Source organism: Ochotona curzoniae, unplaced genomic scaffold (genome assembly GCF_017591425.1).
Source record: "Ochotona curzoniae isolate NIBS_2020 unplaced genomic scaffold, NIBS_Ocur_1.0 scaffold_2476, whole genome shotgun sequence".
Classification (NCBI taxonomy): Eukaryota; Metazoa; Chordata; class Mammalia; order Lagomorpha; family Ochotonidae; genus Ochotona; species Ochotona curzoniae.
The window spans coordinates 14,404,951-14,421,875 of NW_024467095.1; the positions used below are offsets into that span (position 1 = coordinate 14,404,951).

The following is a 16,925-nucleotide window of genomic DNA, read 5'->3' on the forward strand; positions in this document are numbered from 1 at the left end:
TGCTACATATATTATATATATATGTTATATATAATATATATTATATATATAATAGTTAATAAATAACTCCTATTCAAAGGCTGACTTTGGAAAATACCCTCATTTTTTCCCTCTGATGTTTGATTCAGGTTGAGGCAGCAGCTTTTTTCTTTAAATTGAAGTGTAATTTATGTGACATGAATTTCATCCTTAGAAAGTATGCAATTCCTTCCTGTTTTGTGTATACAATCATTTTAGTGATTCCAGAACATTTTCACCACCCTCGAAAGAAATCACATGTCATTGGAAAGTACTCCACATTCATTCTCTCACATAGCCCATGTTTACCATCAATCTACTTTCTGTAGATTAAATCTAAATCCAAAGATTTTAATTGCTCTGAACATTTTATGTAATAGAGTCATGCAATAAATGCCCTTTTGTGTCTGGGTTCTATCATTGCGAACATTTTCAAGGTTTATGTACAGTATCGGATGTGTCGATGCTGTTCTTTATTCATGACTGATTGCGTTTTACGGATGCAGATTCCCCTGATTTGTGCAAATCTCTTCATGCATTGATGGGCAGTTCCGCTTTCTGGCTAATTTGGATAATGCTGATCTGAACACATGTGTAATTGTTTTAGGTGAGCACGTGGTTTTAATTGTCATTTAATTGTCTACATTAGGGTCTGCCTCTTTGGTTATAATCTGGTGGATACTTTGCGGCATCTCTTTGAGGTTTTGTTTTGCATTTGCCTGATAACTAATGATGCTGAGCATTTTCTCTATATTTTTTTGTGCTATTTATAGATCATCTTTGGAAACATATTTATTTATATCCTTTCTCACCTATCATTATCTTGTTCACCTGTAGATATTCTCTGTATATTAAATATAAATCCTGGTGAGATATATGACTTGGAAATATGTATTCCATTTGTGGGTTATCTTTACTTTTCCTGAAAATGTTAAGTATTTTTGATTGTACGAAGTGCAATTTATCCTTCTCGCCCTCCCCACCCCCTTTGACTGTCTGTGTTTTGGGCTTTGTGCTTAAGAAATCATTGTCTGCTCTGTAAGACAAGTCCCCAGATGGTCTTGTGACTCAGCTCATCATTTCTGTCTCATTTTAAGGGTCCAAGAATAACTGTAGAATGTGCTGGAAATGTGACATCTTGTGATAGGGAAGGGTTGGTCAACAAAACTTAGAGTCTGTTCTTACTTCTCCCAGAATGGGATATTCTTCAAATGTTTTACCCAGCAAAAATAGCCCCAGGATTTTAGTGTGAGTGCGTGACACAAGGTACCTTTCCATCTAGCTGGCTCTTCTGTAACTTCAATAACGTTGTATTTGTCTCCACTCCTTTGATTAAATTCATGCCTAAAGATTCTATTTTGAAGCTTTCAGATTTTGCATTGTAATTGCAAAGATATACAGTAGAATTTTGATTCATTTTTATCTTGAATCTAAATAAACCTGTTTTTTGGAACTAGTGGAGGGGTATGTGTGTGTGTGTGTGTGTGTGAATTCATTATGCTTTTTCTGGGTCATGTCATTTGTAAGTAGAGATAATTTAATGCTTGTCATTCTAACCTGGATGTTTTTATTTATTTTTTATATCTGATCTCCATGGATAGAACCAGATTAGAAATAGGTTACTGGTCTTTTTGTGTTTATGATTAAGTAACAGAGGAGACCTGGAAGACATATCTGACTCCTGGCTTTGGTCTGCTTAGTCCTGGCCATGGGTCATTACAGCCATCCGAGGAGTGGATCAGTGGAAAAAGGGTCTCTCTCTTTGCCTCTCCTTCTCCGTCTCTGTCTTTCTCTCTGTGTAACACTTCCAAATAAATAAATCATTTAAAAAAATAACAGGTTTTGAGTGACATTTTAACTGTCATATTTTATTAGTTTGAAGTTTAGAGGAATAGATTGATTTTTCCTCCCAGTATTTTATAAAATAATAACATTTTTCATTGTATATGTCAGCAAATTCCAGTGAATATTCAATGCATAGTTTTCGTAATGTGCCTGGGCTCACCTTGGTGGGGTAAAAGGCTTCATGCAGAAGCCACCTACCCATTATAAGGCAGGACTAAGAATTGATGCCTGGAGTTCTAATTCCCTGCTCTGAAAATGCTGAGAAGTTCTGAATTTTGAAGTTCTACACACAGATTATCATGCATATTTTATCATATGATATGACAGCAAGCCAAAGCTGGAGGGTTTTAGATCTGATAATGATCGCCTCCTGGATTTGAGCTGAGGAGACTCAGGGTCCTTGGAGTCATTTTGCTTTGTCTTCTGCCTCTAGCAGCTTTGCAAGCATTTCCTCTGCTTTGGCTGAATAGCAGGTGGTAAAAATGAGAAATGCCTGTCTTCAGATCTTTATTCAGTGTGGACAATTTTCACTTCAATTATTTAGACATATTTTATACTGCTTTGCCATAGGGTAATCACAAATACTCTGGTAGATCAGACTGTGTTTTTATTCTTAATTTTATGATGTTTCTTGTGCATGGCAATAGTGTCTATTCCTACATGTCCAGCGTTAGCAAATCCCTGTGCACATCACACTACTGAATCTAGTAGAAATTAAATTTACCTTGCTTGTATCTTATTTAGCTGTATCGCTATGATAAATCAGGTTTCTTTTAAATAAAAATGCACATTTATATATTTGTTTGAAAGGTTGAGTTTCAGAGAGTGGAGATAGTGTTTTTTCGTCTATCGGTCCACCTCCGAAATGGCCCTAATGGCCTGTGTTCAGGAAGACTTAAGCCTGGACCTGGGAGATTCATTTGGGCCTCCTGTGTGGACAGCAAGCACCAAAGCAGTTGAGCCATATTTAGTTGCTTTCAAAGGCACATTAGCAGGGAGCTAGATTAGAAGTGAAACAGAAGTACACACATGGGATGCTAGCATTGCAAAGTGGCTTGACCACTTGTACCACAGTGTAGAGCTTAAAGCAGTTTTTATTAAAATAATATCTTATCATCTGAAAAATCATGTTAAAGGACTGGCACAGTGGCATAAAAGGCTAATCCTCCAGCTACTGGTGCCAGCATCACATATGAGACCCAGTTTGTCTTTGTTGCCCCACTTCCGGATTTAAAAATGAAATTGTAAAAATGTGTTAACTTTTATTTTGTGAGAATAGCATTCATATATAAAAGGTTCTCAAAAAGACCATAACATGCTCGTTATGAAAACACACGAGCTTCAGAGGCTGTTTTTTTGCACCCCAATAAATGTATCTTTCAATTTCATTTTAATCAACTTTTTGGAGAGAGAGAGAGAGAGAGAGAGAGAGAGAGAGAGAGAGAGAGAATGAATGTGTAGTTCTGAATCTAGGATTTACATAAGCAAACAGTAGCAGAATCAATTTCTTTATGATCCAGTGCATTAGGGCTGCTTTTTAAGTCTAATTCTGCCCTCTGCTGGAGGAAAGGAGGGAGTTCTGGTGAGCAAACCTGTGTGCTGGTGTGTGTGTGTGTGTGTGTGTGTGTGTGTGTGTGTGTGTGTGTGTGTGTGTGTGTGTGTGTGTGTCTGTGCCTGCATCTGTAAGCCCTGGAATGTGAGGCGGCATGAATGCATCTTTTGGCCATGGAAAGACAGGGCAGGGAGCTTCTTTTGGTTTCACAGATAGATCTATGTATTTCTCAAATGTTACTCATGCTGCTGAATTTCCACCTCTGTTCTGTTGATGCTCTTTTAAATCCATGCCTCTTATGTTTGTTGACCATGTGCTTAATTTTGACATCTTATTCTCTTTAATATCCCTCAGATAAGTGTTAGATACACTGTCCATTCTGTACCGCCGGAACACTTCTGTCTCTTCTGCTGCAGTTCAGTCTCATAGTTTCCATCCAGACTACTCCATTTGTTTTCCTTTTTGTCTTTAAGAACTAGATCTTGATAATTTTGTCTTCTACTTCTCTTGTTTTTCGTTGTGATAAAATCACTGGACATGAGATCAACCAACTTGACAACTTTGAAAATGTTCATTTATTTTCATTTTAGTTGAAAGGCAGACAGACACAGAAAGATACATTGATAGACACAGAGAGGAGTCTCCTCCACTTGTTTCTTCCCTAAATGTCAACAATGACCAAGACTGGGCAGGTCCAAAGACAGGGATAGAAATTAAGTTGCAGTTTCTCCTTGAACCACAGCGCCCTGATAACTAGAGCAGCCTTCTCAGATCTCAACCGGCAGCAAGCTGGAGTTAGGAGCCAGCCATGAACTTAGACGTGGAATATTGTCATATTTAACTGGCATTTTAACTACTCAGCTAAACACCCACACTTTGACAAGATTTTAAGAGTACAACACAGTATTATTAATCATGGGTTAATGGGTTAAATGCACTGCCTTTTTTTTTTCTTTCCCTATCTTTTCCTTTTAGTAATTTTGTCTTGTGCAGAAGTCTTGTTCTGGCTGTTACTAAAAAAAAAAAAAAAAAAGAGGGATATTTTTTTGAAATAAGAAGACAGCTTTTTGGTCCTCTGACGTCTGATATTAAGCTTTTCTTTTCCTTGGCTTCATCCCAACTTCAAATCACTTAGCTGGGTTTCAATTTTGATGTTTTCATTTTATGTGCACTTTCCCATTTCTATTATTTCATCGCTCTTCCTTCAGCCTGCAACTCCATATTTCAATTCCAATATCCAAGACAGAAGCATTATTCAAGGTCTTATTAAAAGATATTAAAAGATTATTTTTCATCAATATTCTTGGATGTCACTTGAGCATATTCAGCACTTTTTTATGTTTGTTATCACTGGCATTTCCTCAAGCTTTAATACTTTTATCTACATGTGTATGTGTGTGTGTGTGTGTGTGTGTGTGTGTATCTGACATGAGTTCCTAGAAGGACACACACTGTTATTCTTTTATTGTTAATAACTCTTATGGTAAGATCTGATATAGTTATGATTTAATGACTCTTTAATGAAATTTTCTTTTAGACATTGAATTTATCCTACCTGAAATTTCCAAGCATGTTATCTTCAAGAAAACATAAATCACTTTTTCCCTTTACTCACTTTGTCTTTTTCCTTCATAAGTTACTGCATGCTTCTGGGGGCGTGGGTTTCTAGGGTCTGATGAGTCTGCGGTGACCAAGTGTTTTCTAGAGCTCTGAGACCGATGAGCACTCCTAGTCTGCCAGACGGCCGGAAGCCAGGACAACGTCCCACTGAAACTGGGTGACTGCACCCTCTACGCAGCTATGTAGAATCATTGTCGACAGATACTTCTGCCAAGAATGAATGTTTGAAAATTCTTGGAAATGACCTTCTCCCAAATCAGCTAGTTCCACCTCCCTCGCCATTCCTCTTCTTCTTTTAAAAATATTTATCCATCCTTTTAACTTGGAAAGATAGATTTCTTCTGAGAAGAAGAGACAGGATTTATTCCTCAAATGGCCACAATGTCCAGAGCTGAGCCAATAAGAAGCCAGGAGTCAGCATCCTCTTTGGGCTTTCCACACAGATGTAGGGGCCCAAGGCTTTGGATCATCCTTTACTGCTTTCCCAAGCCCTAAGCAAGGAACTGGATGGGAAGTGAAGCAGCTGGGACATGAATTGGCATCCAGATGGAATCCCTATGCTTGCAAGGTGAAGATTTCAGCTATTGAAGCCTTGTGCCAATGCTCCCACACCCTTTACCATTCTTAATTCAATATGTTGATAGCATAACAGATTGAATCCATTAAGTCATTCCTGTTTCAAATGCTTATTCTCTAATCCAGCTGCTATTATACATATCTTCTCTGAACCTCATTTATGTTCCTAAAATGGGAATCAACTAGGTGTTTAAGGGCTACTGGTAAGTGTTGCATGAAACACCATCTGAAGAGTGTCTAACCATAGGCCTTCACCTAGAGTTGTATCTCTCCAGTTTATTCTCCCTCTAATGCCCAAGGCACCTCTAACATTGACTGTAATATGCTTTTCAGGAGATTGCCAAGCTTCATTAACATAATCATCTTACAAAACACTATAGGATTGCTGCACAAAGAGAAAATATCATGGCATTGGATAAACTTACCATTCTCTCTAAGCCTATTAAAGTGGAGGTAATATCCACCTTAGTCGTCCTCTCCTAGTCTCAAGAATGGGAACTGTTCCCATGCAGCATATGGTCCAAATATCAGCATATGCTCATTGCATATTTTCATTATGACTTTTATGCCAAGATTGCCTAGCAGTGTGGTGAATTGAGTGAAGCAGAATGAAATCACTGGACTGATTCCCTCCCTCTTGGATGGAACAGGCAAAAGAAATATACTCTCCTGATTTGAAGTCACATTGATTTGAGCACCTGGGAGTATTGACAGAATAATTAGTCACGCAGTTGCTTCCATCAGTGTTCCAAGAGGGACTCAGACACGAAACCCAGCAAACAAGCAGAGCATAGTAATGCCGGATGGTAAGACGATAAGACAGCTATTCATTCATTTGCAGAAACTGCGCTAGAGACTTTTCATGAGCTGTTTCACTCAGCACTCTGAAGTAGGCTGCTATTGCTTTTGTTTCACAAGTGGGGCACTGAGTCACAGAGAGACTCTTAGACTTTTCATGTTCACATAGCTTCTGAGAAGAGTCAGAACTGTGGTCCACATGGGCTGACTCCAGAGCTCATATTCTTTAAAAATTACTTTCTAAATTGACACTTGTATAAATCCCATGCTCTTAACACTCAACTTCCACTTCCCCCAACAATCCATTATAGCCAGCAGGTAGAGACCTTGGCAGGCAGTCCTCATCTGAATGTCTTCCTGCAACATCAAAGATTCATCTCATATGCCTTTGGACATAGGTGTATCCGTAGGATACTAGAGGTACTTAGGTACTAGAGATGGTGGAGTTCTGGGCACAGTGTCAGGCCCGGAAGTATAACGCCTGGAAGAAATCCAAGATCTAGTCCCAGAGGCAGAGAATAAGAAGAAAACTATTCCAGGTGTAAGACACTAGGAAGCCACATTCCTAGACTAGATGACTGCAGAGAAGGGTAAAGTTATCAACAAATGTGACCTGACACCTCATCCTAGAGGGCTACAGTCAAGCTCCTAAATATCTCCCACCTGAGGTGAAGGATTTTTCCAAATCCCAGAGGTAAGTTGCAGGGGGGGTTACAGCCCCAGTATTCCAATTAACAGGATATGAACAGAGCATAGGCACCAGAAAGCTATGGAAGACACAAAGACTAATGTGAGATCCATATCCTCTGAGATCATTTCTGTTGGATGATTGGATTTCTCTCCCGTCATCTGCAGGCATGGAGAGTGTAGGTAATCTGTAACATTTTCTTTGAGACACTACCTTTCACCTCAGCCTCTGTGTTATAGCATGAAGGAATGGACTACATTGTTCTGCAAGATCGTCTCTGAATTTACATTATTTGCATATTTAATTATATTCAGATGTTGTCAGATGCTAATGAGCAAAATTTGCATTGATAATAAACATATACAAGTATTTATGATTTATAATAATCATAACCACATCAGATCATAGAAACCAAATAGCTAGAAGGCTTTAGTTTCGTTGAGAAGAACATTGAGTCCCTAAGAGGTGAAGGCCTTTGCTGCCATCTGTCAGCTAGAATCAAGTTTTAGAAAGCCAGAATCTGGTTTCCTGACTTCAGTTCTAGTGTTTGTGGATCCAAGAACTACAAGGAAGATTAGGGAACAGCTGGGTGTTTGACAGAGTGAAGCTGCGTGTTCCCCGTGACAGTTGTAAAAGGAACTGAGCTTCCTGTAGCAGCTTCTGAGTGGGAATTTTTTTATCAGCATTTCTCTGCATCCTTCTCCTAGGAACGGCTGTGTTGGCTGTTGTTCCTTCTAATCACTGTCCTTGAGGGACTACTGTTCCTGTTGACGAGGCAGATCTGTGTTAAAACAACCACAGTACACCCATAGAAGTCAACAATAAAAAAGTTAATCTAAAAACAAAACATATGTATAAAGGGGATAGATTGAAAGTATTTCATATACACTTTCAAGAGCAAAATGATAACTTCTGGCCCTCCCAGCCTCCCTCCCTTCTTTTTACCATTCCTCCTTTTGCCTATTGCATCTGCAAGGTGCATTGCACTCGATCTTAGCCAAAAGGCCAAGAAGCAATGCAAAGTGCATTGATATGGAAGAATTGGCAGGAGAGCTTCTATGCTGGAGATTAAATCAGCAGAAATGTTTTTAAAATTTTGGTAAGGTACCCTCAAGCTCAGATATCTTCTCCCTAACACTAAAAATTGATCATGGAGATCTTACCTTCTAAAATACAATCCACAGAAAACCTTTGCCTGTGTAGTATTTCAGGAGCCTATGCTGCAAAGCATGCACATCAGAGAGCTGAAGAGAAACATCTTCCATCTGCTGGTTCACTCCCCAGATGGCCACAATAGCTAGGGCTGTATCAGCCTAGAGCCATGAGCCTGAGGCTTCTTCTAGGTCTCTTAGATGGATAGTAGACACTTAAGCATTTGTTTCATCTTCAGCTGCGTCCTGTTTGCAATTACAGGGAGCTAGATGGAAAATTGGAGCAGCAGGGACTTGAATTTGCCCCACGGGATGCTGGCATCAGTGGCTTACCTACCCTTCCCAGGTTGGCTCACTGATGTTGTTCTAAAATGTGAACTTTTGATGCCCTCTCCTGTCTTTTCTTTTCCCCTAGCCCATGTGTGATCCTTCCCTAACCTCTGATCGGGGAATTCCTCTACTGGGAATCATGTCCCATCAGGCCAGAGAGGCAGGCCTCCAAGCTGCTATGCTGTTCAAAATATTCCTCTCTCTTTGGATAATGTCCAAATTTCCAAGAATACGTTCTTGAGTAAAGCAGGGTTTATTTTGCATGTGCATTCTGATTTGCAATCTGGCATGATAGAAAGTCAAGTTGGTTTTCTCAACATGACAACAGGGTTGGCCTCTGAACCTTAATCTTTGGATTACTGTGCATCCACAGAAATGGAAGATACAACTGGTAATAAAATAAAATAATGAGGTCAACAATTGGAAAAATGAATGAGTTGTCATGTTACCAAGCTCCTTCCAATGCGTTACTAAGAAATTGTTCTGTTTCCTGCTTTCTGTTCTGCGCGATAAGCAGGAGGGCAGACTGTCTGGTTGTATAAGGCATGTGAAATCATTTGGCATGGCTCTGCCAAGGCAATATTAGGTAGAACTCCCAATTCAACGGTTCTGTAGCAGGCTACAGTTTAACAGTTTGATGTGCCCTGAAAATGATATAAATATCTAAATGGCCCTTGGCAGTAAAAGGATGCCTCGCTTCTGAAAAATTCTGCTTAGACTCAAGCTGGCTCTGTTACTGTGATTTCCTCCTAACCTAAAATAGCACCTGCTTCCTGAGTGGGGCCCTGGATGAGTTTGTGCATTAAGATAAGCCAATATTTTGCACCGTGGATTGACTACTGGCACAAAGATAAACAGCTGAATCCTGTGGCCCCACAGACTCGATCTCTAGGCTACAGGCTGAGTTTTGGGGGCACTTAGCTGCAAATCTCTCCTTGGGAAAATCTGTTTCATCAAAAACGTTTCCATCTTGGAAGGAGATCAAGAACTTGAACTCTTCATTCAAGAGCTGTTGGTACCACAACACAAAACGGTGTCCTTTGATTGGAAGACAAAGTATTTTTGCTTTCCGTCCTGTTTCTTTGACCAGATGCCCTGGAATCTGGATGACTTCATTAAAAGAGCCTGTCAAGAAAGCAGACAGAATTTGGACACTGAACTCACCAGAGATTCTGATAATGCAGTTGAAAGGCTCAAAATAGAGGGGTTACCTGCTCCAAGAAGACACAGAACCACAAAGCAGGTGAGTCCTAGGCACATGGCAGAATTAGGAAAAGAAAAGAAGTACGTGGCTTCCTCTGATTTTTCCCTGTGACTATCCACAGCTTTTCTGTGATGTGATTACTTCTCAGAATTGAGTAGTCTTTGATGTCCTGTTCTGTACTAGCAAGGTAAGAAGAAGCCACGAGAGGCAGGCACTGTGACACAGCGAGTGAAACTGCCGATATCCTGTATCAGAGTGCTGATTTGAGTGTAACGACTCCACTTCTATTACAGCTTCCTGCTAACTCAAAAATAGAAAACAGTTGATGCCTCTCTGTTTCTATATAGGAGACCCAGATGGAGCTACATGATCATGGCCCTAACCTGACCCAACCCTGCCTATTGCAGTCATGTGAAGAATGAGTCTGCAAAAGGAAGGTTCTCTCTCTCCTCTCAAGTAAAATACATTTAAAAAAAATGAATATAGAAAATAGCTCTATGGAATCATTGTGCAAAAGGGAACAGAGCACTTTGATTTACTTTGATTTTGATAAACCAAGGTATCATGGAGCAATTTCTAAATAAGTGAGGGAGATAAGTGAAGCTTGGAAAATTCTGAGTTGAAGAAATAATGGTTTAAAGTTAGGAATGGTTGAGGCACCTAGCATTTGTGAAGGAGACCACCACGGAGGAAGGGGCTACACAAAGAACTTCAGATGTCCTCACAGTTTCTGAATTTGATCCACGCCTCTGGTTCCTGGTTCACTCTTCGCTTTCAGACCCTATTTCAAATAAGTGAGTTCCTTCCACTTAGGCTGTCGTCCTCCCAGGTCCTGGTTCCAGCTTTTGTCTGGCCCTGGCCTTTAGAGACTTTGAGGGAGGGAACCAGAAGATATACTGCATTGTCTCTTTCTCTCTCAAATAATGAAATAAAAACATCAGAGAGAAATTAGAGAATCTGCTCTCATCTTTAAAACAAGTGCAATTATAACATTTGTGAGGTTGCGCTAAGACTTTCGTGTGTAAGGATTATTTGTTAACACAAGAGTAATTCTTCATACTGTCAGGACATAACTTTAGAAATTCATGAAACTTGTAAATCCTGAAGAGAGAAAAAAAATGCAGGCAGTTTGGAAAACTTTGAGGATTTATATACGCCTTCAGAAAAAAAGTGTACTGAAGGTAAATGAACAACAGAAAATAAGTACAAATGAACGCAGGCAAAATTCATGGAGACTTACATGTTAATTAGACATTAAATTAGAAAAGGTAAGTTTAAATGAAGTAAGAAGTAATAACTCTATTCTTCCATGGAAACACAGTCTTCCCCAAGATCATTTAGAAGCAGAATCTGACTTAGCATGCGCACTGATGTTAGAAGTCATAAAAATGTGGGTGGATAAAAGTCTACTAAATGATGATTCAGAGAGTAAAGGTCTAATTCTAGTGCTTGCCTCAGCTTCACCACTAACAACTTGCAAGAATTAGGGTAAATGACCTGTTGTTTGAGGTGTCTTTTTTTTTTAAAGGTTGGGTTTATGGACCAGTGTTATGGTGTAGCTTGTGGCACCAGCATCCCAGATCCCAGCTTCCCACTAGGGCACCTGAGAAGGGAGTGGAAGATAATAAAAACACTTGGGTCCCTGCCACCCTTGTGGGAGACCTCTGTGGAGATCCTGGTTCCTTGTTTTGGCCTGACCCAGACCTGACCTTTGCAGACACATGGGATATGAAACTGGCTAGAACATCTCTCTCTCTCTCTCTTTCTCTCCCACAGTCATTCAAGTAAATATATAGAAATAGGTACATATTAATAAAACAAAATAAAAATGACGAGCAAGAATTATTATAATGCATCAATGTTTCTTAGATATTATGCTCTCTGAACAGCACAAAAAATAACATTAAAGAAAAAACTTAGTCTGATAGGTAATATATAGTAAGTTTTAGCTATCATTTAGTATCATCAAAGCAAGCAAAACCATTGCACTTGATGTTAACCAAAAGTCCAAGAAGCAATGCAAGCAAAAACATTGCAAAATTCTTCTGCAACAGACTTTGTCACAGTTTTCCCAGATTTTCTTTCATGAATGTGCAAACTTGATAACAATATTGCTCTCACGTTTTCTGTCTTACTTCACAGCACCATCCTCATCCCGACACAGAAGAGGCAGTTAGCTAGCTTAACCCTGGATGTGGAAACCACTCCTACCCCTCCTCCCACCTTATACAATTCTATCTGTCCACCTGTTAATCCAGTGACTCCTTCACCAGGATGCACTTCTCCTCACTAGGGGACCTGGGGGCAGTATCATGTAACCACGCCCCTCTGTAGGTCCATAAGAAGCCTGCCAAGAGGGAGATATATGGGCTTCACTGGTTCACTCCCCAAATGATCACAAAATCCAGGGCTGGTCCATGCTGAAGCCAGGAACCTGGAACTTCAACTTGGTCTCCTACATGGGTGGCAATACTTAAGTATTCAAACCATCGTCTGCTACCTTCCCGGGTGCATTAGCAGAGAGCTGAATCAGAAGTCCAACAGCTAGGACTTGAATTGATGATGTGACATTGGATGAAGACATTGAAAATTCCAACTTAATCCACTGTGCCATAATGGAGGACCCTCCAAAAATGTTTTCTCCCTAGAGATTTTCATGTTGAGACACTGGTGCTCTCATTCTCCCGTAAGTGAGGTAGTGTTTCTAGGTCAGTTCAGAAACATGGGGATTGTTCTGGAATACTGAAAGGCTATGAGTTCATTGAATGCCAGACTTGAGTTTGTTGGGCTACATTTCTTAGGATAATATCTGATGTTTTTAAGTCTTCAAATTAGATGAAAAAATAAAAGAAGGAAAAAGAGAGAGAATAGAAAAGAATGCCTTACTACTGAAAAGAACAAACTGGGTTCTTAAAGTGATTGGGAAATTCTACAAACTGATAAAAGGCAAGTATATTTACTGTTCCACTCTTGGCATAACTGTCATAGTTTTATAGGTCTGTAATCAGGTTTGTCTACAAATGAGATAATGACAGCAACAAGCCTACTTTTTACTATTCTAAGAAGGGAGTTGAAAGGTCCTTCAGAAAGCCCCCGGGTCTGAAAACAGAGGTTTACAAACAGCAGAGGGGTAGCACTGCAGCTCTGCCACTGTGCTGCTGGCACACCGGTTCATGGCCGAGGATCCAGCACCTGCGGAGTGGATGCCAGGGAGCAGAAAGAAGTGCTAGGCTGCCTAGACTGGAACTTTACTGAAGTTTGGTTTATTTCTCTGTCACAGTAGTAGAATAGTAGCTTTGGAGCTTGGCGCAGCTTCTGTTCATACCAGCAAATGATGACATGATTCAGATTCTCAGGATGTCTTAGGCTTATGGATTTTACAACAATATGGTAAACTTGTGTCTTGGATTCTGGATGACAGGTGTGATAAGTGGAAAAGAAGAAAAAGAGTAAGAGTTGAGGAGTCTAATGTCGTTGCTATGTAATGAAAGGCCCAGAAATAAAACCCAGACAGTTGGAGTCAAACATTCCTTTTTGCTTAGACATCACCTGCAACAAGAATATAAAAGTCCACATGCCCAGAACTCATGGCATGGCCAGCACAGGGTTAAGATACCTGTCTGTTCAGGCTCTGATTCATGGGCTGAGAATTGGGAGTTCACAGAGCTCCAGACAACAGATTGCTGTATCTCCCTGTGATGACAGCATTGCTGGTGGCTTCTCTAGGAGCCAGATGATACACGCGTTCTACTTAGCAGGGCAGTAGGAACATGGCTGGATCAATGAACGAGGCAGACAGTTGTGTCATTTGCTGATTCTTTGAACTTTAGTTGCTCTCCCTGTCTCTACCCTCTGTTCATCCAGGCCTCCCTGCCTCACTCCTAGTTTCTCACATAGGGAGCTCAGAGATTTCTGCCCACATGAATGGCATATGATAAAGTCTAATCTCCATTTTGTATTTTGTGGCTCCGATCAGATGCATGACCTAGTTCTGCAAACTATTTCTACTTTAATAAAGAAATCAACCCCCCAAATTCCTTTATATTCATTTTTCAAAGTATCATGAAAAGTCTCTATAACTCAAGCCTATCAGTGATACTACAACGCCTCCTGGTGGTCAGCCGTAGATTATATGGAAAGAGACTACATTCTGGACCCAACTGTGAACCTGAATGAGGAACAGCAGATCTGTATCCTTAAGATTATCGCAGACATCGTGTGGAACTTGGCTGCTCGGTGGGTCCAGGGTCCCGCAGCCTGGGCATCAGTTGGAGTCTTACTAATAATGAGACTGCAGGTTCTACTCCAGAATGACTAACTAAGAAATGACATTTTTTTTTAAAGATTTATTTTTATTATTTTTTCATTGGAAAGGCGGATATACAGAGAGGAGAGACAGAGAGGAAGATCTTCCGTCCGATGATTCACTCCCCAAGTGAGCGCAACGGGCCGATACTATGCCGATCCGAAGCCAGGAGCCTCTTCCGGGTCTCCCACGCAGGTGCAGGGTCCCAAAGCTTTGGGCCGTCCTCGACTGCTTTCCCGGGCCACAGGCAGGGAGCTGGAAGGGAAGCGGGGCTGCCGGGATTAGAACCGGCGCCCATATGGGATCCCGGGCGTGCAAGGCGAGGACCTTTAACCACTTGCGCCACCGCGCCGGGCCCGACATTTTTTTTTTTAAGCAAGGTTCATGATTTATATTTATGTAAAGGTTGGAGGAGTGATGGACTGAAGATTTTCACAGAAGTTAGAGAAAGATATACAGAATAAATAGCTATGGACTTATGTGATAAATGAAGAAATGTACAGTTGGTTCTGATAACATTGATTGCCTGAGAGTCTTCCCAAGAATATAATTCCTTCCTTCCTTCTTTATCCCAAAGTCAACAATTGGAAATACACTGTGAAGTCTTATGAACTAACTGCCATGCTTTCTGTTACACAAAAGGACTGTAAAATTTCATTTCATAAAATGTGAGAAATAGCTAGGAGTCAAAATTTCTCACTGTTATTCTCTCCCCACGTTTTTCTATAACCCAAAGCCTGACCAACCAGCCAATTTCCCAGCTGCTTTTCTGGGTCTTCAGGCTATAATAATTTTTACAACGTGAAGAACGGGATCAATTTGGGTGTCTAGGATAAATACAAGACTTGTAATTTTATCTCCTTTGTGTCATCTCTCTCAAATGGACATCACAACGCCCACTCCAACACCCAGCTTATATCTATAATGGAAGCTTATGGCTGGAAATGTGGTGTAGTGAGTAGAACCATCGCCTGCAATGCCAGTACACCATTTGGCCACTGGTTTGAGTCCTGGCTGCTCTACCTCCGATCCAGCGCCTTCCCCACAACCTGGGAAAACAGCAAAAACATGGAACAAGTGTTTGGGCACCTGCTACCCATGTGGGAGATCTGGATAAAGTGCCTGGCTCCTGGGTTTGGCCTGATTGAGCCCTGGACATTGCAGCCATCTGCAGAGTGATTTGTGCATGGACAATTCTCTCTCTTTTTCTAAAACTTTGATTTCCAATAAATAAGTCAATTGTTAAAACAGGAAGAAGATTCCTGTTTTAGAGGAGGCAGAAAATCACAGGGAACTCTTAGTGACATGTAAAATGGGGAAATCTTTGCAGCCAGGTGCAGTGCGTGCAGTTTTAAGCTTATCTTCGGCATTCGGAAGCTTCAATTTTCAGCATTCACCCCGCATCTTGAATTCAGTTACTACTATGAGAAACTTGTGAGCAATTGAAGGAAGAACCCTCTTCTCAATGCCTCCATACCAAAGTATCATACTAATATGATACTTCAGAATACTATGTTCCTGTGTTGCCAAAAAGCAGATAGACCACAAAGCCCATTTTCTTTCTTTGGTAGGGGGAGTGGAGCTCAGAATAACTGCTGACTGCTGATGGGAGCTGGAGGGAGAAGGCAGCGCAGGTTTGTGCATGGGCAGGGAGAGAGTCTGCAGTGCTGTGGTTTAGAGCTGGCACAGAGGTATGTGGCAGAGTCCCTGGCTTCTGTGGGCTGGATCTTCAGGGTGGCAGGTGATGCATCAGGCACCTGGGTTGAGAATCGATCCTTGGGCATTCCTTTACTAGCCACAAGAACCTTGTTACTTAAGTAGATCAGCAATTCCAGTCCTGGCTCCAGAGTCTGTCTATACCAGAAAAGTTCAGTGTGCTCTGAAATCGGTTCACATCTTAGGATGGCTTTTTGTCCAGTCCTTGTCACCTCATGCCTGGATGTCTGGATGAATCTCAACATCTGTGTTCCCTAGGAAGGAAACAGAATTTGAGAACAGAAAAGGAGCATTACTGGAATCAAGGACATGTCTGTTTATACTGTTTTATATCTGGAACTTACCTACTACCAGGAAGCAAAGGCTGGAGATGTGATGCCCGATGACCCTGCAGGCCTCAGCACAGAGCCGCCTGTGTTTCTGAATCACTTCTGCATAAAGAATGCTGTTTAACTTGTCCATGATAGTGCTCAAATGCCTGTAGTCCTTCAGGTACTGGATTGACATGAACAAGGATAAGCAAAGAATAGAGACTCCTTGAGAACCACAGGCAAATACTGAACAGTTAATGTCCACCTGCTTTTTCCCTCTATCATCTTTGGTCAGGAAGAGACTTCTGTTATCTATTACACTGTTGCAACAAAGCACACTGCCCTGTGAGTGTGTAAGTGTTATAGGGCAGGGCCATCATCTTTGTAGTTTATTTAGGACCCAACCAAAGGAAACATTTCTTTGTGTTAATGAAATTTGCAGAGCAAGATATGTGGGGAGATGGAATCAAGCGTACTCTCTTACTTCTTTGCCTGCATTTTTTTTTCTGTCAAATTGAAATAAAAATAGCTAAAGGGCTCTCCAATTTGCCCCTGCCCACAATTTTTTTTTTTCTTTTTAAAAGCATCTTCTTTTAATTTGGACTACATGGTGTCATTGTCTCCTTTGTTGAACAGGTATCCCCTCTAGTTGGTAAACATGCATACACAGTACTATTCTTAGTCAATGGGCACAGGAATGAAAGGTTTTGGGTCCTAGCCTCTTTACTTGCTTGCTCAGTGCTCTCCACTGGGGCCTATGATTCAGTTTGCCCCTCAGACAGTCCTCAGCTCCTCCTGGAGAGTCAGAGG

The 16,925-nt window shown here is 40.8% G+C and overlaps 1 gene segment (V, D, J or C); it reads right to left on the reverse strand.

Annotated features, from left to right (window-relative positions):
- LOC121170947 overlaps nucleotides 1-16,925 on the reverse strand; it is a 171,482-nt gene that overhangs the window by 88,555 nt on the left and 66,002 nt on the right.